At 43.2% G+C, this 24,210-nt stretch overlaps 1 long non-coding RNA gene across 24 annotated transcripts in view; it reads left to right on the top strand.

Annotated features, from left to right (window-relative positions):
• Positions 1-8: 8 nt before the first annotated feature.
• LOC103677340 overlaps positions 9-24,210 on the top strand; it is a 114,056-nt gene continuing 89,854 nt past the window's right edge. For 14 of the 24 annotated variants that reach the window (XR_005832181.1, XR_005832167.1, XR_005832176.1 and 11 more), the window contains exons 1-2: positions 173-895; positions 4,907-5,048. This is a non-coding gene — a long non-coding RNA (uncharacterized LOC103677340). The other 10 variants (XR_005832175.1, XR_005832170.1, XR_005832173.1 and 7 more) reach the window with 10 other exon arrangements.

Here is a 24,210-nt window from a genome sequence, read left to right on the forward strand (position 1 = left end):
CGCCCCCGCCCCGCCGCCGGGACTGTTGACGCGACGCCCTCCTGCCTTGCGGGCTCGAGTCCCCGCTCCAGTCCGCTCCGACGAGGCCTGGATCCTGCTCCCACGCAGTGGCACGCGCCGGACTTGCCGGTCACGTCCCGTCATCCCCCACTTTCCACCCCCGCGGGTCTGTTTGCCAGCCCGCCACAAGAGGCTGAGGGCTGAGCGTGTATTCCTACGCTCACCGGGGACCTCCTTGCACCCGCCCTCTCGGCGGTTCTCTCCCGCCTCTCACACCGTCCTGGGCCCCGTGTCCTCCCTGCGCCGGTCCTCTTCCGCTTTCGCTCCCACCCTCACGCTTCAGGAGCGCCACCAGGTGCTGCTCCCTTAGACCTGGGCGTCTCGGCCCGCCCGAGCCCCCGATCTCTCTCCCGTCCCGGGTCCGACGTCCGCCCGCGCGTCGACCCTGCCGCGCCCTTGCCCCCACCTCTGGCCGCGCCCGCCCCCCCACACCCAAAGCGCGCGTCGCGTGGGGGCGTCGTTACGCTTCCCCGCGTTCGGGAAGCCCCGCGAGCTTCGCTGAGGGTCGGGCTGCGGCCGCGCCTCTCCGCAGCGGGCTCCCGCTCGGCCCCGGGGGCTCCCGCGCGGTCGCGGTTCAGCGAGCTCGCACTGCCTCCTGGGCTCTTGTTTCCGCTGCGGTTGTTGGGCTCCCGGCGCGCTTTCCCTCACCTTGTTCGTTACTATTTTCCTTCTTCGAACAGGGTTCCTCAAACAGTTCGGTCGTGGAGGTAAACATTTTTAGGTGTGGTTAATGCCAAGCCTCCCCAAGCCCCCGGGGGCGATCAGGCCTGATTGCACACGTTGGCCGACACACGACACACTCAAGACATCCCTTCCAGGACCCTCGTTGAGACTGGTGAGTGACAGCAACTCGCACAGCCCTCTACAGTTTGGGGTTATCATGCTTGAAAATTGGGTTCAAAATGTGGACAGGGACTTTGACGATCTCACTGAATCATACAGGACACATCCTTCATCCTGAAGCAAAAGCTCTACCTTTAACACTTAACCCTAAATGATGAACTCTCTTGTCAAAAAGTCAGGCTCTGGTGGCTACTCTAATGGAGTGCCTGTCTGCTCCCTTGTTTGTTTTTCTCTTACCTGATGGGAAAGAAAGCAGATTCCCACCACAATATCGCACGTCTCCAAATCCTCTACCCGTGGTGACTCCTCCATTGCACCCCATCCCCTTTGTTATTACAGGATATAAAATTGCCCCTCTCTAACACTGTAGCAGTATAATATATACTTGTATGAGTTTTTCTATAGTTATTTTATTGTGTAGACTTCTTCCTCATACCATTATCAATTCTTTCAAATCAGAGAATATTTTAAGTATTCCCTCCTCTAAGACTTCCTGTTGAACTGTGAAAACAGAAGGGGCTTAATAAATGTGTTGGTGTGACTTGAGGCAAGCATTGTTCCAGTAAAATTTGATTGTTTTTTAATGATTAGAAAAAGAAAGAAAAACAATCGCCTAGCAGATAACTCACTAAAACAATGGTTAATAATTATGGTGGTAATGATTTGAATGGCAGCCTTGACACCCTGAGGCTACCAAAGGGACTGATGGATTCTCCTCCAACTGCTGCTTATATGGATACAAAAGAATCATCCACCAGACTTTGAGCATTCAGGACATTGTGTATCGCAGAGCAGCTGGTTGCCTAAATAAGGCTGTCAGCTGTCCCTGAGACCAACCGACCCCCCTAAAGCTGAAGAGTGACTGGGAAGGACTGTCCCCAATCTTCAGAGGTAGAGACTGAGGGATGCTCTGTTTCATACTGGGAGCTGCTGAGGCTGTGTGCTTAATGTAGCTCAGTGCAGAAAAGGCAGGAGGCTTAAGTCAAGGGATGAGAGGCCACCTAGGTGACCATCTCTACTCTTGGGAATGTGTTTTGATGGTGGAACCAGAGGAGGCCTAGTCCAGGAGAGAGAATCCAAGTCTCTCTTAGACAACCTTGGGCTCCTTTCTCCAGTACCTAACCACCTTCCATTTATGTTTCCCTTTTAGTACTCTCAAGCCTTTTAATTTGGATTTTTAGTTCATCTGATCTTTACATAAGGGTTTTTTGTTTTTTTATTTTTTGGCGGGGTGGGGGCGGGTGCAAGGCAAGGGAAAAATATATATTAGCATGTTTTGAACAGAGGTAATACACATTCGATTTATCACCTAAATGAATCTTTATAACAGCCTTGGAATGGGTATTATGATCTCCATTTTAGCAATGAGGAAACAAAGGGAAAGAGGGATAATGAGTTTTTTGCCCACACTTATATGTGATACTTCTCTGACTCTCATTTATAAATGTCTGTCTCCTTTGTCCTCTTTTTTACCTCCTTTGAGAAGCCTTTCTCAATCCTACTTTTTCTCTTTCCTTTAATTCTCCACCACTTAGAAGGTCCAATTACTTCTTCCATTATACTTTCTCATGTCGCTAATAAAATGTGTCAGTACATATTTCTTTCTACAAAACTGTCTCCTATAATTTCAGCTCAAAGAAAATGAATTTTTTCCTGGGTATATTTGCATCTCCAGGGTCTGGCACAGTGCCTGGTCGAGACCTAAAGGCTCTGTGTACGTTGGCTCAATCAAGAACAATCAGTGTGGTGTATAGTATACAAAAAATTTTAGCCTAGGTTTGAGTTGCAGCTCTAGCTATGTACTACCAGGTGACCTTGGACAAGTTACTTAACCTTTCTGAGCCCTACTTTCCTCCTTTTTAAAGCTAGATGACAAGAATAATAGAAATTAACTCTTCAGATTGCCTTGAGAGTATCATACGTTAACACTTTTACAGTTACATGGAGCAGTGTCTGCTATACAGTAAGCACTCAATATTAGCTCTTATTATTACAATCACCTTATGGTGAGGTGGTTCTCCTGGAAGGGCAGTGAAAACTATTGTCAAAAGGATCACCAGTTGCTGGTCTGGAGCCTTCAAGAAGTACTGGGACTTGGCAAAATGTCTACAGTTTGATTCAAGCTAGAGGCACATGTCTGTGCCCAGTGGGTAGCCCTTAATCCTCTTGCTTTTCTGCACACTTTGTTGGTGACTGTATGCTGAGTGGTCCACATTTCTGACACCTGGCTCAGGGCCCAGTGTCCTAGGGCATTATTTCAACTTGACCTAGTTATTAAAGCATAGGAGCTCCAGTCATCAAATAAAAGTAGTGTAGCAAGGAGGGTCTGTGCTCTCTGGTTAAGGACTAGGTTTGGATGGTTAGGCAGCTAGAAGATACTGACATGTGGTTGCAGAGATGGATTTGGTTTAGGGAAACAGAAGGAAGGCTTTAGCAGTGGGAAATGATCTTCCTAGACTGTGCTTCAATTAGAAGCAAATATTAGAAACAGAAACTGCCTCCAGGTAGGAGGATGGCAGGACCGAGGGTTCCAGGTAAGAAATATCCTACCAGAGAGGTGACAGTCAGCTCTAGTGTAAATTTCCTTCTGGATGTCAGATGTGCACAGGCTTGTTTTGCCTAAGTCAGGGGAAACACAGCATTTCCTGCTCTTCCTCCTCCTGCTGCTGCTGCTGGAGGCTACTCATGCAGGGGGTCCACACTCATGACAGCTGGAAAGCCCTAGAGAATGCTGGCTTCTAGGTTAGGTTGTAAAATCACAGCAGGCTTACTTCTTTGAGAGCACATAATGTTTGGGGTCCTGGGAAGGCCCCTCCGTATCTTGCCTAACTCTCCTCTTTGAGGGCAGATAACATATATGTAGTGGGTACCTACTATGCACAAGACCTCACTGTACTAGTGTATTTATTTTCTATTGCTGCCAGAACAAATTACCACAAATTTAGGGGCTTAAAACGACACCCATTTATTATCTTACAGTTCCGTAGGTCGGAAGTCCACTGGACTCAGCTGGTTTCTTTGCTTCTGTTCTCACAAGGCTAAAATCAAGGCGTTGCCTGGACTGCTTTCCCTTCTGGAGGCTCTAGGGGAGAATCCATTTCCAGGTTTATTCACGTGGTTGGCGGAATTCAGTGTCTGAGGTCCCCATTTTCTTGCCGGCTGCTGTCTGGGGGTTGGGGGTGCTGCTTAGCATCTAGAGGCCTCTTTTGGGTCATTGTGTATAGTTGCATGTGGTCTCTGAACATGTCAGAGCTAGCAGTGGTACATTAAATCCTTCTTATTTGTCATGTCTCTTCTGCCTCCCCTTCTTCTGCCACATTTCTATGACTGACTCTTCTGCCTTCCTCTTCTACTTTTAAGTGCTCAAGTGATTAGATTGGGCCCCTCGGGTAATCCAGGATAATCTCCCTATTTTAAGGCCTGTAACCTTAATCACATCCACAAACTCGCTTTTGCCATGTAAAGCAACATATTCACAGACTCGCAGGAATTAGGGCTTGGCAATCTTTGGGAGGCATTACTTTGTACCGCAGTTAGGTTCTTTTCCTATTTATTCCCTTAATCTTCGTAACAGCCCAGTAAGAGAAGCGTTGTTCATACCCACTGTGTACATGAAGATACTGAGGTTTGGAGAGGTTGATACCACAGGCGAAAATGGTGGACTGCGGTTTGAATCTTGCTTCGGAGCTCACGCTCCTTCCTCTGGAGAGAAGGAGTATAGGGAGTAAAGCAGGTGTGTGATCTGTCGCTGTCCCTACATTTCCCACTACTGCTCCACTAGTGCTGCTTCTCAGCTTTGTGAGGGTGTCACCAAGGTGTCCACCAGATTTCCAGCTCTCCTACCAGGTACCAGAGACTAGCCATTGGGTCCCCAAGAAAACTGATGGCATGTTCAAATAGAGTGATTTAGCGTAGACTGATAGACAAGGGAGTGGGCCGGGGTGAAGGAAACCAACAAGAAATGGCCAAATGCTGTTAGCTAACAACAGCTGTCTCCCCCTAGGTGCCTAATCTGGAGGTGAAAGGGGAAGAAATGGTTACCAGAACTGTGAGAGGAAGGAGAACCCGAAGGAGGGCTGCCTGCCCGGACAGCTTTGGTGGAGGATACAGCTATGGCCGGCCTTGAGGAGAGGAATGGGGGCAAAGTAAGTGCTCCAACTTCACTCTCCTCCCACCCTCTGAACTCCTGTGGGAGTTCAACCAGAAACCGGAGGGAAAGGAAGCTGTTGGTACAGTTCTCAAAGCTTAGCTTTCCAGGTGCAGAGCAGAGCAGAACTGATCAGAGGGAGAGTACCCAGCACAGCTGCACTGGCCCTCCCCATCCTCTTGCAATTGGGTATGATGATGGGACTTACTTTGCCCAGCGTATTAGTATCCTAGGGCTACCCTAACAACCACAAACGAGGGGACTTAAAACAGGAGAAATTTATTCTCTCATAGTTCTGGAGGCTAGAAGTCTGAAAATAAGATGTCAACAGAGCTATGCTTCCTCTGAAGGCCTCGATAAGAATCCTTCCTTGCCTCTTCCTAGATTTTGGTGGATCCTAGTGATGTGGTTATGGAGTGTTGGTGGGGTCCGGAGCCAACGGCCAAGAATAAATTCTTGAGACATCTTTGGTGCAGAAAAGGGTGGTTTTATTAAAGCACGGGGACAGGCCCCAGTGGCCAGAAACGCAGAGGCACGGGGGTTGTGATGAGTGGTTGATTACATACCTGGGAGTTGGGAGAGGTAAGAACAAAAAGAGGTGTCTGAAAGGACTTTCATATGCTAAAGAAGACTCTCAGGATACTGGAGTTCTGGCTTTTGTCAAGCAAAAGTGTTCCCCACCCCACCCCCACCCCTCCACTAGTAAGGCATTAACATTAAGAGAGTTGGAAGTTTCCTGGAGGGATGTTGTTCTCTGCCTATTTCAACTATTTGTCAATGGGCTGCAGGTTATAAAGAAATTTTATTTTCCTTCCTTTCTGCCTTTGTTTCCCACATCACTATGGAGGGGAGGGTGATGTTAGCGCCCCAGGAAATTGAGTCTATGGGTTTCTGAAAGTTAGGCTATTGATAAAAATGCTTTTTCCTTGTAAATCATTAAGACATTTGTTAACTGATGGAAATTAATGTCCTGCTGGACTGTAATCTCCTTCAGTTAATCATTTGGTTTCTTTTTTTCCTTTCCCTTAGTTTTAGGGCAGCCAGGAGTGCCTGAGGAATGTCACACAGATCCCACCTGGGGGGCAGAGGGTATGTGGGGTGTCAGCTTGTGTGTCGCCCTCAGCTTCCCTTCTGCTCCCTCATCATTGGTAATCAATCCTTGGAGTTCCTTGGATTGACCTGCACTGTTCTAATCTCTGCCTCGTCTTCCCATGGCCTTCTCTGTCTCTATGGCCTTCTTCTTCTTATGAGGATACCAGTCATTTGATTCAGGGCCCACCCTAAATCCAGTGTGATATCATTTCCAAATAGTTAACTAAATACGTCTGCAAAGATCCTCTTTTAAAATAAGGTCACAGTCTGAGGATCCAGGAGTGGATGTGAATTTTGGGGGGATACTGTTCAACCCATTGTAGCCAGTAAAGTGTGTCACTTTCAGACAAAAGCATAAAACCTAGCATGTAATTTGCCATTCTTTCTTTCCCTCCACTATGGCACTTGGCAATGATCCAGACAGTGGCTGCTTCCGCAGCCTGGGTCCTAGAGTAAGGATGAGGCAAAACAGAGCCCTAGCTGACCTACAAAGAATACACACAACAAGAATAGAAATACATGTGTCATGTCTCCTGACAGATACCATCTACAGTATTTAATGACACAGTCCAGCCCTTCAGAAATATTCCCAGCAGCTAAGGCAGCTCCCCACTTCCTTTTTTACATACAAAAACACCGTTGAATACGGGCATTAACCAAAACCATTCTGTGGCCTCACTGTTCCTCTTAGTCTCAACTCCATTGGCAACATTTTGCTGCACTATTGTTCCTCTATGGGCAAGGTGTAGAAATAAATGGATTTCAAAGACTGCCTTTTGTATCCTTAGAGGGGCAAGTTTTCTAGGGGGAAAAAAAAAGAGTGAAGGCTGGGGCATATGGATGTCCTTTGAAATTAGCTGCAGAGTAGCTGTCTGCATTTCAGGCTGATAGTCTCATCTCCAGTTTCAGAAGAGTTCCCCACCTACAGCAGCCAGGAATGTCTGCTGAGAAAGCTTTGTTCTCTGCCTAAACCAGGGCTGTCTATATGTGCCCTCCCTTGCCTGTCTGTGGCCACTTGTGCATATCACTCAAGACGCCGTGCCTTGTGAAGTTTGCTTATTGATGCTGCATGAGTTCTCTGGGTACATCTGCCAATCTGCTCTTCCCTAATACTGGTCTAATTGCTATGGGTGTGGGCCAGCGGACTCAAACTATCATCAGATGGGCTTCAAAAGTGGAGTGGATAAACTAGGATCAAACTGCCAGACAAGACAGATGTACATATTTGGAATCCTGAGAAAGGTTGCCTGATTCCATGTGCCCGTAACCTCACGTAGTTTTTGTCTGTCTTGAATGGCAGCCTGGACTCGAAGGCTCCCATGTGCCAAGTACTGCTATTGCAGCTGTGACTTCTACCGTCTATTCCCTAATCACAGGTCCCATGAACCACAACAGGAGGAGGAAAGGAGAAAGTTATAGAAACACTATGCTTATAGCGATAGTTCTCAAAGTGTGGTGTTTGGATCAGCAGCAGTTGTAGCCACTGGGAACTTTACTTGAAATGCAAGTTCTTGGGCTCTATCCCAAACCTACTAAACCAGAAACTCTGGAGTGGGACCTAGCAATTATTGTTTAAGGGAGTCTTCCAGCCCATTCTGGTTTATACTAAAGAATGAGAGCCACTGGCTTGGGGCCTGACCTTGGAAGTCAAGTGGTCCTCCTAGGAGGTAAGCCATCTTGGTAACATTACCATCAGCTCCTCTGTCTCCTTGGATTTGGTGGGAAAGACTCACCTATAGTACAGTGGAGAATCCCTGGGAACCCCGGTCATCTCCTGGCCCACGGGGCATTATGTATTAGCTGCAGGTCACACGCACTGGTCTGGCCGAGGCCGTGCCCAGAAGACAACCCAGCAGTTGCAAGAGAAGCATCTCACATGGAAGCAGGTTTCACTAACATCTCAGAGTGAAAAAGCACGTATTCCACCTCCATTCTGATCAAAAGCAACGTGTACTTCCCAGTGGCTTATGGATCACCTTAGCTCTATAGTTAGTGGTTTACAAGTAGTTTAAGAAACTGGTTTCGTAGTAGGTTACAAACTGCCTTTTTGTGTGTCCATCAGGGTACTTAGTGGAAATCTGGGCTAATTTTTTGTGAATTTCCATTTAAAAGATGCCATTTTGATAAAACGTGGCAATCTTTCATGTGGTCACATAAGCATGTCTCTTTATCTAGAGAAGGAAGTAAACAAAACTGGGGATTCCCTGGAGGAATGATAGATCAATACCCATTTCACCAGATGACGGACTCAGAGACACCTACATAGCAGTATGTGGAGTCGGGGAGAAATGAGTCATACTCTGTCATCATTCAAAAGAAAATTATTTGTTCATTTTTGATAGCTGTATGGGCCAGACCACCTGGAGCTAGTTCTGATAAACTGAGGTAAAGGGATCATCTTAATCTGCTCTATCCTGGAAAGGTTAAGCAAGCAGCATTCTTGCCCATGGGGTATGCATGAATGCTCCTTACACTGGAGACGGAAGAAGGGCTCCTGATGGGCAAATCAGTCAGATTTGCTAATGGATATATTCCTCCTCTTTAGTTGTTTAGAAGACTCTCTTAATTGTCTCTGGCAGTACTAGATGGCCTAAGAAAGTCTACTGCTTCCTTTGCATAGCACAAATTCTTATGAACCAGAAATTTGTCGTCATTGGTATTATTTTTTGGTGTCAAGATTGCACTTCTCAACCTTTTCCTTCTTTCTGCTCTCTGAACCTTCACTGTGTTTTGGAACATTATAAATATGGCCCCAGAAGACCAATGGAGCATGCTTGTAATTTGTGCTCCAGTAGTCATCTCCTTTCCCTGTCTCGCCTCTTTGGGGGCTGAGTACTATGCCTATCCAGTTTCCTTTTCCTCCCTAAGCAATGGCTTTGTGCCAGTGGGACTGCAAGTTAGATGAAAAGCTATCAAAGCACTAAGGGAAGGAATCAATAGTAATATATGTAAGTGTGTACATATATCATTAGTGACAGGCTCATTTCCATGCAAGTTAAGATGTTCTCACTGCCTCTAATCGACACCCTGTGTATCTGTGTGCACACATAGTCTAAAGGGGATATACATGGCTGGATTCATCCTATAGAGGCAAAGTGGACAGCTGCTGATGGGCTGTGATTTGATTTTGCTGGAGGGACCTTTCCATGACTACCCCAGCTGGCCCAGGCCTTTCGCCTGCTGGGAATTCCCACATCACTGGCCTCTTTGCATTGAGGCACTGAAAGTTGTTTAAATGCAAATTATTTTCTAGGAGGTAGAGACATTATTATTCATTAATATTTGGGCTTTAATGAGTTTATAAGCTTAGAAGAGAACAGGCCAGAATCTTTTGGTAATAGAAGCCAGAGAGATATGTTTTAATGATGATAGGCGGAAAAGAAAAGAGTGCGATGTGAAATACTACAGAAACTATAGCCAGAGACTCAGGGAATAGCGGAAGTCCCCCAGTTACGTGGTAAGAAATAAGATGGAAAAAGGAAAGTGGGCAAGTGGGAAAAAAAGTGCCCTCCACAAGTGCAGAGGTCATTTCTGCCTGACCTCCCTAGTGAGTCTTTCCTAAGCAGGAGTGTTTGTAGAAATCCTGGCTGAGACACAGATACATTTCACATTTGTCGTAGCATTACTCCTTCTAAGGATTTATTTATTGATTCAGAAACAGCGATGGAACACCTAATACATGCTTGGGCACTGCAGGTGTATCAGGAAAACAAACCAGACAAAACCCTGCCCTCACAGAGTTTGTATCTTAGTGGGAAGGCAGGGAGAGACAACGTGCAAAATAAAGAAGGGACATGTACCACATGTGGTACATTACAAGGGGCAGAAGCTGTGCAGAAAAATGAAGTGACGAGAGTGGGGAGGAAGTGCCATTTTAAAGAAGGTGGTCAGAGAAGGCTCACTAGAAGGTGACATTTGAATAAAGAGTGAGTAAAGAGTGAGCAAGCCAGGCAAATGTCAACATGGATATCATTTCTGGCAGAGGGGACAGTGTGTACCAGGTCCTGCAGTAGGAGCCCGCCAGGCTTATTTGAGGAAGAGTGGGGGGCGGGGGTAAGAAGAGAGGCATAGAGGCAGGGAGCAGACAGTGTGGTCAAGTGAGCCTGAGCACAGGGCAAAGCAGTAGGGGATGAGGTCAGAAGCTCATGGCAGGGGCTGTTCACACGGGGCTCTATAAGACTTGGAGTCTGAGTGAGAGGGTTTCGAGCAGGGCAGTGATATTATCCAACTTTCTGTTAAATAGGCTCTTTCAGGGGTTGGCCAGAGACCGTAAATGTCTTTCGCAGGCCACGAGATCTCTGTTGCAGCTCCCTGATAATACTGTTGGAGCACAAGGTAAACCAATGAATACGGCTGTGTCCCTATAAAACCTTACTTACAAAGGCAGATGGCAGGCCAGATTTGACACAAGCCATTCCTGCGGCTAGTGCAGGAGTCCATTGGAAAGATGAAGGTGCTCAGATGAGGGTCACAGCAATGGGGGTGGCGAGGAAGATAGCAGCTCTCTTTGGAAGGTAGAGCCCACGGGATTTGCCATGGGGTCAGATGTTGGGTGTGGCCAGATGACTCCAGGGTTTGGGGCCTGAGCAATGAGAGAAATGAAGGTGCCACTACTGAAGCGGGCAAATTGACAGGGAGGTTTGGTGGGGGAAGGGGAATGTGGGGGAGGGGTATCAGGAGTCCTTGAAACATGAAAATCGAAGATGCCTTTAGGATAAAGGAATTGGACTGGATGTTCCCAGACGCTCCTTCTAGCTCTAACGTTCTATGATTCCACAACTGCGAGAGAATAAACATCTACCCTAGTGGCGTCTGCCGTGAACGTGTTCTTCAGGGAGACCTTCCACGCTGCATTACTCCATCTTTCCCAAATGCACTTGGTGATTATGCTGGCTAGAGATCAGTTGCTGGAAGGAAGAAGCACTGAAAGGGAGGCAACTGGCAGCTGAAACTAGCAGGGGGACTTGGAAGAGCAGCTTAAATGGTGTATGTGCCCGAGGAGGCTTTAAAGGGCTGGAGGCAAATTCCTGTGAATCTTAGTTTCCTGGAGGTTATTCATAATGGAGGGTTGTCAGCCGACCAGGCTGAGAATGTTCAACTCATTTTCAGAAAAAAAAGCAAAGCATCATCTTCAGCTTCACCTCCGCCGCTCTCTCAGAATGACTACCCTTCAGACCTGCTCACCCCCTGCATGGATAGCCCTGGCCGGCTGTGCAGGCTGATTCTGGTGGCCCCTCGGAGACCTGCAGGACACAGACAAGGTCTTTATTATTGGCTTCTCCAGGCCATTTCCTCCCTCATCTCTCTCATCTGTCCTCACTGGGAGATATGTCTTCTGTCTGCCCAAATTTTTTCTGCCCAAGGAGTGGCTGTGTGCCAGTGGGGTTGTTTGCTGCGTGGAGAGCCGGCAAACCACTTTGGGAGTGAGCTGATAGTAATATATTTAGAATGTGAGCATTTATCAGAAGCAGCAGATGGAGGCAGCAGAGTGGAGCTCCCAGAACCGAGGGCAGGGAGTGTTTCATTCAAGTGTAAAGCGCGTGCCATCTAGACTCAGCTGGCGCCCGCCCCTGAAACCAGTGAAGAGAAGGAGGAAAACAAAGAAAGGCCACCTTTGTGCTAGGTCTGAGAGGTGACAGCGATCCCTGACCAGGAATATTCAGGGCCTCAAAGACTGCATTCCATCTGGGATAGGAAGGAAAACCCTTTGCAGTTGCTTTCCCTAACATTTGTTCCTTCCCTAAAGCTGAGTAATTTTAATTAAAAATTCTGAAGCTCAGAATAAATGGAAATATAGACCATTCATTGATGTATGCATGGATTAATTCATTTAAGAAACATTAGTTACATGCCTCAGACATGCCAGGAGCTGTGGAATATTCTGGGACAGAGAAGACCCAGGAAGATATATATGTTGTAATTCTTAGCTATTAAAAGTGTCAAAAATATTTTAGTTTTAATTTTTTACCACCATTCCCACAACCAACCCTTAAAGATACAAATATATTCAAGACCTGTCCTATTAACTACTTGAACTGGAGAAGTATATTTTTGAGTGGTAAATTTCCTCAGGGCACAAGTACCAAATTCAACATATTAGTGGGGAAAAAAATAATATTAATTCCAAATCGCCTGTTTGAGCAGAGTACCGTGATGAAGCCATCCCATTTGGAGAGGCCAATTTTAACGGTGGATGTCAGGTAGACTATAGAAGGGCTTCAAGTCACCCAAAGGGGGCAGATAGGTGTACCCTTAACAATGAACCTTTGAGGAAATGCCTGTCTTCAGGTTTTGGTTTGGGTTTTTTTTGTTTGGTTGGCTGGTTTGTTTTTTGTGTTTTTTTTTGAGAGATTTTGAGGAGCGTCATCCTTGAATAAATCACATATTTCTTCATATTGCCTTTATATGAGAGTCTCAAAATGTGAACCATTGCACTATGATATATAGAAGATGTGGATCCCAGATCACCTGGTCAGAATTAATCACTCCTTCCCTTGGTGCCACCAGGGAGGCATAGTGTTGCATTTAAATATACCAAGTTGTGTACTTAGCTCTTTCTCATGATGCATTGTAGATTCCTCAGAGGAATGCACAGCTCAGTGCCTGACATACAATTGGTACTGAATACATCGAATGAAAGAATAAAGACTATAGAAATACTTGCAGTTATAAAGAAGAAAAAAGAAAGATTACCAAATGTCCATTTTTATTCTATTATCTTCATGGTAAAATAGGTGTATTAGAAAACATTCAGTTGTTATGGATGGGATTGTCCCGAATCTATATGCTCTCAGAGTTGTTTTTTTTTTTTTATTTTGTTTTAAAGTTATTTATTTAACAACTTTTGCTGAGCATTTACTCAGTTTCGGATTGTGTGATTCCCTGGAGGGCATAAAGGTGTTTAAGAGACATTTCTGCCCTACACACCCGCCCTCCTGCGCTTCAAAGGGCTGGACCAGAACTATGTTCAGGGGAGCTGAGAGAGCACATTGAAGAATAGAGCCAGGGTAACGCCAGTGACGGAGAGGGAGACTGGGTAAACTGAGGTTTGGAGGAAGTCTTAGAGTGGATCTGGCAGACCAGCAGTTCTCAGCAGGAGAGGTATTGTCCCCTCGGGAACTTTGGAAATCTCCGGGGGCATTACTGATGGTCACTTATGGGAGGATGGCTCTAACATTTAGTGGATGGAGGCCAGAGATGCTAGATGTCTTGCTGTGTGTGGGTTAGTCCTGTATAACAAAGAATTGCCCTGCATCCTACATGACATTTGTATGTCCCACCAGACATTCATGTAGATGAAAATCTAGTTATAATTATCTGAGCCTAAAACCTAACTCTTGTCGTGTACAAACACAAAGTATGTTTTGCACGGTTTTAACAAAAACTGAATTTTCCAAGAATACGACTCCCTTGTGCATCAAAGGAAGATTGTGCTCTTTGGAACTTTGCCAAGAGTTGTTCGCCATCCTGAAAAGTCACATCACTGCCTGTCTCATTGCTCATGGTATTTGTGTCACCAATACAATACACCTGAATTGGTCTTCATTTGTATCTGTCAATCCCAGTGATTCTAGGCAAACATTTCATTACTTTGTTATGTCTTTTAGTATAATTGTGCCCCACCATTAACATACAGAAATACATGTTTTATTCCATATTACTTGCCTTTTTTCACATTATTGTTAAAGTATCATATTGGATTTTTAAAATTATGAGCATAGATACATTAGCACAACATTTATAAAGGGCAGGTTACTTTTTTTTTTAACATATAGAAAGGGGTCATTGGGTCTCTAAGCCCGAGAGCCAGTGAGATGAACAAATAGGTAGAAAGAACATTCTATGCAGGACTCTAAAACTTAAATGTGTACAAGAATCACCTGGTATCTTATTAAAATTCAGATTCTGTGTCACTAGGTCTGGGTGAAGCCTGAGAACCTGCATTTCTAACAAGCTCCCGGGTGATGCTGATGTTGTTGGTCCGTGGACCGTGCTTTGAGTAGCAAAGGTCTAGACAAAGGGATTTATAGGCATGAAAGTACGGAGCCTTGGAAGAGCTCTTCTGGGAAAAACCACTAACTTGATATAATCAGAGCACAGAATGCAAAGTGTTCTTGGTGGGAGATGAGGTTAGAGAGGAAGGCAGAGTCGGAGTGGTCAAGACCTTATCCACCCTGTTTGTTCTTCATTTTGTAGATGAAAGTACACCTCAAAAGGATTTTAAGTAGAGGTATGTAATATTAGATCTCTCTGCCACCACGTGGGATGGCTCTTCTGGATGCAGGAGTCCAGTGAGGAGACTTTAACAATTATTTTGCCCGAACGTAGAAGTAATAAGGACCTGAACCAAAGAAGCCACAGGAGAAGTGGAAGGAGGAAGACAGGCTTGCTTTTTGGAGTTAGGTCTACTGGGACTTAGCAGTGGATTGCGTGTGGGTAGTGAAGGAGCAGGGGGATCAAGGAAGGCTTGCAAGTTCCTGGCATGAGTGCTGGATATATAATGATGCTGTTGACCAGCACAGGGAGCAAAGGAGGAGGTGCAAGTCTAGGGCCAAGGTTCAGGGAAATTGGCTTTCAGATAAATGAAATGAAGGTGCCTATCCTATCGAAAAGCAGAAAGACATCCAATTGGACTTTGATGTGGAGACTTTTTTTTAAGAGTGTATTTTGTTGTGGATAAAAGAGAACCCTTGTACACTGTTGTTGGGGATGTAAATTTGTGCAGCCACTATGGAAAACAGTTTGGAGTTTCCTCAAAAAATTAAAAATAGAACTACCATATGATCCAGCATCCCACTTCTGGGTATATTCTCAAAGAAGTTAAGATAAGGAGCTCAGAACTATGGACTATGAGAAACAAACTGAGGGCTACAGAGGGGAGGGGGGTGGGGGAATGTGATAGACCGGTGATGGGTAGTAAGGAGGGCACATACTGCATGGTGCACTGGGTGTTATACACAACTAATGAATCATCGAGCCTTACATCGAAAACCGGGGATGTACTGTATGGTGACTAACATAATATAATAAAAAATCATTATTAAAAAAAAAAAAGATAAGGAGCTCAGAGAAATGTCAGCACTGTCATGGTCATTTCAGCATTGTTCAGAGCCAAGGCATGATATGAACTAAATGTCCACTGATAGATGACTAGATTGTAAAAAATGTGGTATAAACATAGAATGGAATATTTTTCAGCCTTAAAAAAAGAAGGAATGCTGCCATTGTGACAACGTGGATGAACCTAGAGGACATTATGCTAAGCCAAGTAAACCAGATACAGAAGACAAATAATACGTGATACCATTTATATGAGGAATCTAAAATAGTCAAACTCAAAAAACAGATTAGAACGGTAGTTGCCAGGGCTGGGCGGAGGCTGAAACAGTGAGGTAGGTATTAGCCAAAGGGCATAAAGTTTTGGTTATCAAGATGAGTAAGTCCTAGAGATCTATTGTACAGCCAAGTGCTTATAGTTAATGATACCATATTGTACATTTAAAAATTTGCTAAGGGGGTAGCTATTAACTGTTCTTATGACAAAGAAAGATTATAAGAAGGCAGAAGGAAACTTCGGGAGGTAATGGATATGTTTATGGCATAGATGGTTTCATGGATATATACCTATCTCCAAAGTCATCATGTGGTATACATTAATTATGGACACCTCTTTGTGTGTCATTCACACCACAATAAAGTGGTTTAGAAAACAGTGTATTATATTTCACCCTGACATCGGTTGGACAGGTATGCTCATTTGCCATATTCCAATGGATTTCCAAGGGGGGTAGAGGAGAAACACGGGCAATCTCTCTAAGCTCCATGGTTGTCCAAACCAGGTGTTAGGGTGAGAAGAAAGCGGGCAGTTTGAACATATTTATTTTATTATGGAAATTGGCTTAAATTTTATAATCTGGGTGTCAGTAGTAGACGCAGGTGGAATGAATTTCCTGCTTTGCATGGTTAATCTCTCTCTTTCCCCCTCCCTCTCCCACACACACACACACACACACACACACACACACACACACCATAGATACTAGCATGGCAGTGAGTTTGAGGTGGTCCTGTGAGGTCGTGGGCCTGGCATCCCCATTCTTGTATTTGTGTCAAACTCCATAAACACCATGAGCGGCTAGTCTTCACTGAGTGCTGGGGGCCTTTCCTTGTGTACAGTCTTCAATTTATCTCATTCTGTTTTCACAATAATCCTGGGAAGAAATTTTATAAATGAGGAAACTGAAGCACGTATAGGTCCAGTAATTTGCCTAAGGTCACACAGAGAGACCTTCTTTTCAGATATTTAGCTGTCAAAGCCCTACCTGGTATTCTGTCAAAATCCTACCCATCGCAGACCACTGGATCTGTGAAGACTCTTCTGAGCCTCCTGACTGGGTGCCCTGTACACACTTCCCCTCTTGCGTGTGTCATGCTGCACTGCAATTATGTGTTTATACGTCCCTCCCTCTCTGCAGGCTGGGGGCTCCTGAAGAACAGGACCGTATCTTAGTGCTCTTCCCTCACTGTGCGTGGGCCCACTCCTGTCCAAGAAGGGCTTTTGAACTAAAGTAGTGTGTACAGTTATTAGTGGGGTCTCATTAATTGCATGGGTTGTTTATAGTGCCTGGGAAGTATGAACCAGTTTCTAAAGAAAGTAGACACTAGCAATGGGCAAAAAAGGTGACTTGGAAAATCATAATCTCTTAACAGATTATTTATGTATAAAAGTTATTATGAAAAGTGGGTTTCACAATGGACTTCCTCCTCTCCTGTAATCTCTCACTGTTAATATTAGGATTAATTATTTAGGGGCACCTGGCTGACTCGGTCAGAAGAGTATGCAACTTTGATCTGCGGGTCATGAGTTTGAGCCCCACGTTGGGTGTAGAGGTTACTATAAAAATAAATAAATAAACTTCAAAAATATTAGGCTTAATTTAAATTTAGTTTATTGGGATCCAATATTTAATTTAAAATCTAATTTTTATTAGAGTTTTAATAAATAATAGCATTTAGTAGCTACAAATGACACTTCATATAAAAGGACTTTTTAACATAATTAATTTTTAAATAAACTGTGGTGGAAAAATTACTCTACTGACAACTCTACACCTTGATCAAATTTTAGGTCTAATCCTTATCCTTGTTGAAATGTCCTATTATTTCTTCAGTGAGGTTTATATGAAAGAAGGTGGGCTTTCTTCAGGCCTATGTAAATTAGGGGAAATCATCACTGACTTCAGAAAAATAGGCAAAATATAGTTTTAATACACAGAAAGATATAAAAATATCTCCAAATAAACATATTTGGGTTTGAACATTAAATTCCATTTTTCTGTAACGTGTGTTTATTATAAATTAACAAGCATTTAAAACATCTAGAATGCTGTCTGTTCTGGCTTTTGTGATTAAGAAGAGGTTCTGGGGGCGCCTGGGTGGCACAGCGGTTAAGCGTCTGCCTTCGGCTCAGGGCGTGATCCTGGCGTTATGGGATCGAGCCCCACATCAGGCTCCTCCGCTATGAGCCTGCTTCTTCCTCTCCCACTCCCCCTGCTTGTGTTCCCTCTCTCGCTGGCTGTCTCTATCTCTGTCGAATAAATAAATAAAATCTTTAAAAAAAAAAAAAAGAAGAAGAGGTTCTGGAGAGTATTTTGCTAAGTGAAATAAGTCAATCAGAGAAAGGCAATTATCATATGGTTTCACTCATATATAGAATATAAGGAATAGCACAGAGGATCATAGGGGGCATGGCGGGAAAACTGAATGGGAAGAAATCAGAGAGGGAGACAAACCATGAGAGATTCTTGACTACAGGAAACAAACTGAGGGTTGCAGAAGGGGAGGTGGGTGGGGAGATGGGTAACTGGGTGATGAGCATTAAGGAGGGCATGTGAAGAGCACCTGGTGTTACATGCAACTGATGATTCATTGGACATTACATCAAAGAACTAATGATGTATTATATGTTGGCTAATTGAACTTAAATAAAAAATAAATTAAAAGTTAAAAAAAAAAGAGGTTCTGGGGCGCCTGGGTGGCACAGCGGTTAAGCGTCTGCCTTCGGCTCAGGGCGTGATCCTGGCGTTATGGGATCGAGCCCCACATCAGGCTCCTCCGCTATGAGCCTGCTTCTTCCTCTCCCACTCCCCCTGCTTGTGTTCCCTCTATCGCTGGCTGTCTCTATCTCTGTCAAATAAATAAATAAAATCTTTAAAAAAAAAAAAAAAGACGTTCTGGAATGGGACACACACACACACACATTTATATCTTGAACTGCTACATTAGTTAGAATCTTCAGGGAACATTCAGATAACCTCAACTAATGTAAGTTTATTATAAGACCATGTTTCTCAAACTGAGGTGGCCATACCTCAGAAGATGACATGAGTTATTGGCTGGGAGTTATGGGAAGGAACTGAAAAAAATAGGAAGTGGTATATCTTCTCAAGTTGTTAATTTAAATCAATGGGTTAAACATTATTTTGATATAGGAACTAGTACAGATCTCTTAAGGAGGAGAATGCAAATTTCTCATGAAAATTTAAAGATAAAAATACCATGGGACGGCAAAGAAATGTTGAACTGGTGATAAACTGCTTGGGCTGGGTCCCAGACAGCTAGTAGTATACATTCTTTTCTTTTCTGTTTCTTTGGTTAAATGGAAGTCAGAGAGGTATTGCGCAGGATTTACATAGAAATAAGGACAATAGTAAGAGCTCCACAATGGTTGTTGTTAGAGATTGGAATGTTTTTTAAAGAACAGAGTTAGCTAAAAACATCCAAGACAGCTCTGGCAAATGAATTATCTTGACATCACCTCAACAACTGAATGCTTCCACCTCTGCTCTTATGTTGACTCTGGCACGGGTCAATATGTCTGCTTCAGCAGTTCCTTCTCCTAGCAGCCAACCATGATCCTTGTTCCTTGCCATATCTTTTGGTTTCTACTTCCTTCTGGCTCTGCCTACTAATAATTTCAGTATATCCAGTGGTCCTTCATAGCCTATACAGCTTACTTTCTGTGTATCTTTTGACTCGGCTCCATCTTCCAAATGCCCAAACTGGTTTGTGTATTAAATATAAAACTCTCCAAAAGAGGGAATATAATCCCTTCAATTAATCACCATGGTCTTTATTTTGACATAGATTTTGTGACAAGCTGCCTCCTACAACACCAGCCAACCTCCATGTTGTTTTCCCTTGAGTTCAGTTTCTACTTCTGGTGAGGTTGCCTGTTGTGTCGGTGGAGTGACACAGTATTATAAGGATTAAATTATGTCAGTTTAAGTATTCACCATAGTTCAGTTTTCTCTGTGGGACTGTGGAAGTGTGTCATGGGCTTTCTGACTCTTGCCTTTTCCAAAATAGTCCCTCTAAAAGATGTCAGAAACGGATTCCTTTGGAAGGATGAACAACTGACATAACCAGATAAGAGTCTGAAGGCTTTTCATAGCAATGAAAATTCTCAGTAAACTTATATAGAAATTTAAAGAATGGAATCTTTGAAGGGACCACCTGTGTAATGCAAGTATCCTTTCTTATTTGCTTTCCTTTAACTTAATTTTTTTTTTTTTTTTTTTTTTTTTTTTTTTTTTGTATTTCAATTTCAGAGGGTTGAGTTACACATACTCCTTACTTCCTAGCCCACCACCACCACTGGTCCATGCTGGACCTCCCTTGATTGATTTATTAATTGGAATCCTCTGTTTTAAACCTACCACTGGAATTCATCTCTAAAGGGAACATCCCATAACATATGTAAAGTCCCCTGATTCTTAGATTAATTTTTTCTTACATTAAACTAAAAAAAACTTTCCTATAACTTTCCCCCAGTGTTCTCACGTCTGTCCTGGGGAACCACACAGAATAATCAGTTCGTTCCTCAACAACTCAATAGATTTCAGTCTCATAAAGTCAGCTCTCATGGTATGTGAATGTTTATTTTACTATGTCAAACATAGTCTGTTCCTTAATTCTTCATAGGATGTGGGTCAAAGATACTTTACTACCTAGTCACCTTCCCTTGGACACACTGTAGTTTGACAATGTCTTTTTAAAAATTTAAATATTTTAAAATAGACGTGCTCTGCCAATGCAAAATGTGATGGGTGCAACCTTGCCTCTCTATTCCTTAATTTCAGTTTCTATTAATGCACCCTAAAATTTGTATAAGTTTTTTAAAAAATAATATCACATTTTTGACTCTCATTGAACTTTAAATCTTTTTCAAGTGAACTGCTGTCAGTCTGGAGCTTTCCTACCTTGTATTTAAGTAGTTGATTCTTTGAACTTAGATGCAGAACTTAACATTTAACCCTATTAAGTTGTATATTGTTAATTTCATTCCATCCTTCTCCTTTGTCAAGGTCTTTTTCAAGTTTGATTCTTTAATACAGTTTATCAGCTTTTCCTCCAACATTGTGTCATCTACAAATTTGATAGGCAAAATTTATATTGGAGTTCACCCAATTCACTGATTAATATTTTTAAGATTTCAGAACAGAGGGTAGAGAACTTTAGTGTGGTTCTTAAACTTTAGTGTGCAAAAGAATTATCTGGGACATTTGTTAAACATGAGGATTTCCAAGTGTCATTTCCAGAAATTTTGATTCAGTAAGTGTGGGGCTCCAGGAATGTACATTTCTAACAACCCCATGTAATCCTGATTCATTTGGTCCCAGGTCAACTTTAGAAGCATTTTTAGAAATGTCCTTTGCATCTGAGTTGACAGTAACGTGTTCGTTAATTCCAATAGGGTGGTTGTCTAGCACAGGGCTGAATACATGATTGATAATGAATGAGTGAAGGGGTGAAGGAATGAAGGATGGGAAGGAAAGCTCGGCTAACAATCCAGTTTATATGTCTCCATTTTAATCACATAGCCAATCTGATGGGCTTTTTCGAATGCTTTGTTGTAATTAAATTATATCTTTTGATGTTCCCCACTGGGAAATGTGTATTAAGCATGACCTATTCTTCATGAACATATGTTGTCTCCTAGTGATCATTGCTTTCCTTTCTGAGTGCTCACAGACTGTGGGTTTCTCTCCAGAATCTCATTGAGAATTAGAGTGTTTTATGTTAAAACCCAGAGATCTCCCTCTACTAACTCCAGCTTGACGTAGAAGAAATTAGGGCATAGTTTTAGTGTGTGACTTATTTGCTCCCCTTCGGACCACGTAGATGGTCTTTTCTGTTTTAACGTGCTTGCAAATAAATAAGCACCCAAGCAATAGACATTTCAACAAGGAGAGATTTCTTCCTTTCCCCTGAATTTATATTTTTGAAAACTTTCAAAATCCATGGAAAGACTTGAAGAATAATGTGTTTTTTACCTAGATCAACAATTGTTAGCATTTTGCCATATTGGTTTTTTGTAACAAGCAATAGCTAGATAGATTTTTTTCCCCCTGAACCAGTTGGTCACCATGTTTCTTTAGTCTCTTAGCCTAGAACAATTCCTCTACCCTGTTTCTGCCTTTCAGGGTGGGCATCTGAATTCTCTGACTATATTTATTGTTTTTGTGTATTTGTTTACTATTTTGAGTTCTGGCTTCTGAATCACATGAAGTTTTACATATTCAAAAAATAAAATAAAGAGGATTGGAAAAGCAAACTTTAAAATTTGTTCCTAGAGGGAGATTAGAGCACATTACAGTATTCACCACAAATGTCAAGGCATCTGATCCTAAGTAAAAGTGAAAGAAACAGAAGGCTGGGTGGAAGCATCCTAGATGGCTATAAAATCGAAGGTTCAGTAAAGCTGGGGGGGATTTCTGCAGATAAGATCAGCTATCAGATCAGTCCCCAACCTCTGAGGAGGGGACATGGTATCCTTGGAGACATAAACACAGTGCTGGATTTCAGATCCCAGCACCTGGGTCTGTGGAAGGAGACCTGAGAGGAGACTCACAGCTGCCACACCACAGTCATGACCCCATCTCCGAGGGGTCATCATCTGATCGATTGCAGGGTATCAAGGCCAAGCACCCTCCCTCCCCAGGTCAGGGCAAATCTGGGGACATCCCCACTGAGGCTCTGTCACGACTTTGTCACAGTCATCCTCTTCCTCTGCTCAGTGCTGCTTCCTTCCTTCTGCTACCCCAGTAAACCACTGGTGTGCCCATCTCCCAGCTCTGCTCCAAGCTCTTATTATCCATGAACGTATGTAATTCTCACAACGCTATGAGGTGGGTGCTATTGGCATCCCCATTTTATATGTGAGGAAACTGAGGCACAACGGGTGGCTACATGACTGGCCAACGATACTCACCATGGCAAAGCTTGACACAGTCCTGTCACATCTCTGCCACCCCCTGATTAGCCCCTGCAGCTCTCCTCCGACCCACAGATTGCTATTAGCACGCTCAGTATCGTAGTTCTATTATATTTTCAAGATATTTTCCTAATCAATGATACAGAAGAACTTCCTGTAGATTTAGCATGGGAGAGGATTTGTCCTGATTGTGTAAGAAAGGCAGGTAAAAAAGCAGTTCCAACCTGATTCTTTGTTCTTCCACAGAGCTTTAGTCCTAACCGGGGAGTTCGCTTCACCCTCTAAGCTGATTCCCCAGAGCTCACTTTTCCGCTGGTGACATTGATACACCTGCCACTCCCACTCTTGCAAAGGGAAAGAATATGTAAAGCACAGAAAGCGAAATGAGAGATAAATAGGCCTCTCTTCCCTAAGACAAGTGGTAGTTCGTGTTTCCTGACCTATTTGAGTACACATTCAGAGCTTGTATAATGTCGCTTAACCAGCCTATTTAGCATTTATGCAATCTGCTTTGCTTTCAACAAGCTCTTTAAGATGTGACTTGTTTAAAAAGCTTCATAAATCTGCAAGGTCAAACTAGCCAGTCCTATAGGGAGACTGAAGGAATTATCGAGACCACTGTTGGCAATTTACAGTTGGGAAATCTTTCCACTTCAGTGATTCTTTTAGGCCCAGTGGTAGAACGACCAACTGTTCCCACTTTCCCTGTGGCAGAGAGGGTTCCCAGGATGTGGCCCTTTCATTGCTGAAACCTGGAGCGTCCCATGCAAGCTGGGTGAGCTGGGCAACCCACAGTGCACCCTTTGTGACCCAGCACCGCTGGGTTACAGGAAATGCCTGCCCCTCTATTGCAGATACTTTTTATTATCTCAAAAAATACTTGTATTTTATTATTAAATTAGAAAATTTAGAAATTTTGGAAGAAAACAAAGGAGAAACTAAAAGCCACACGTGAGCTCATATTGAGCAGATCACTGTTTTAACCTTTCGACGTCTTTCATGAGTTTTTCTTGATGTTTGCGTGTGTGTATACATATATTTTACAAATCTAAAACTGTGCCATATAAACAATTCCGTATCCTGATTTTCATTTAGTGTGAGCATTCTCTTATGATCAGTAAATATTTTTTGAAAAGACCCTAGTTGCCGAATTTCCATTGAGGATGCACTCTACTTTATTTAACCATTCTCCTGTCGTTCAGCGTTTAGGCTAACGTTTGCTGTTAAAGATAATGTTGTTATGGACGTCTTTAGGTTTCTAATTACTTCTTTTGGAAAAGTTTCCAGGACCTTATTGGGTGAAAAGTTATGGGCTTTGTTAGAGCTACTGAATCCTATCTCCAAAATGCTTCTGCAGAAGGTTGTACGTCAGCATTGTTCATGCTGGTTCCACTGAACTGTCAGCACTAAGTCCTTTTTTTATCTTCATCATTGTTATAGGTTAAAAAAAAAAGTTACCTTAATCTGTATTTCCTTGTTTACTGATGAAGTTCAAACCTCTTTTATGCCTTTCTCTTTTAAACTTTCTTATAAATTGTTTGTTCATATATTTCCCCAGATTTTATGTTGTTTCAGTGTCTTGCTTCTCAATTTACACAAATTCTTTACAAACTAACTAGAATGACTCTTTTAATGTCAAACTTGTTTCAAATACTTCTCTTGGTTTATCATTGGATAGATGTTTTTCAAATAGTGACCCTTAAAAGTTTTGGATGTTTCTGATCTTTAAGCAGCGTATTAAACTGCACACATGCATAGGCAAGCAACCCTCTGGGGAGGCCTATGCTTTCCT

Source organism: Ursus maritimus, unplaced genomic scaffold, assembly GCF_017311325.1.
Source record: "Ursus maritimus isolate PB19 unplaced genomic scaffold, ASM1731132v1 scaffold_4, whole genome shotgun sequence".
Lineage (NCBI taxonomy): Eukaryota > Metazoa > Chordata > Mammalia > Carnivora > Ursidae > Ursus > Ursus maritimus.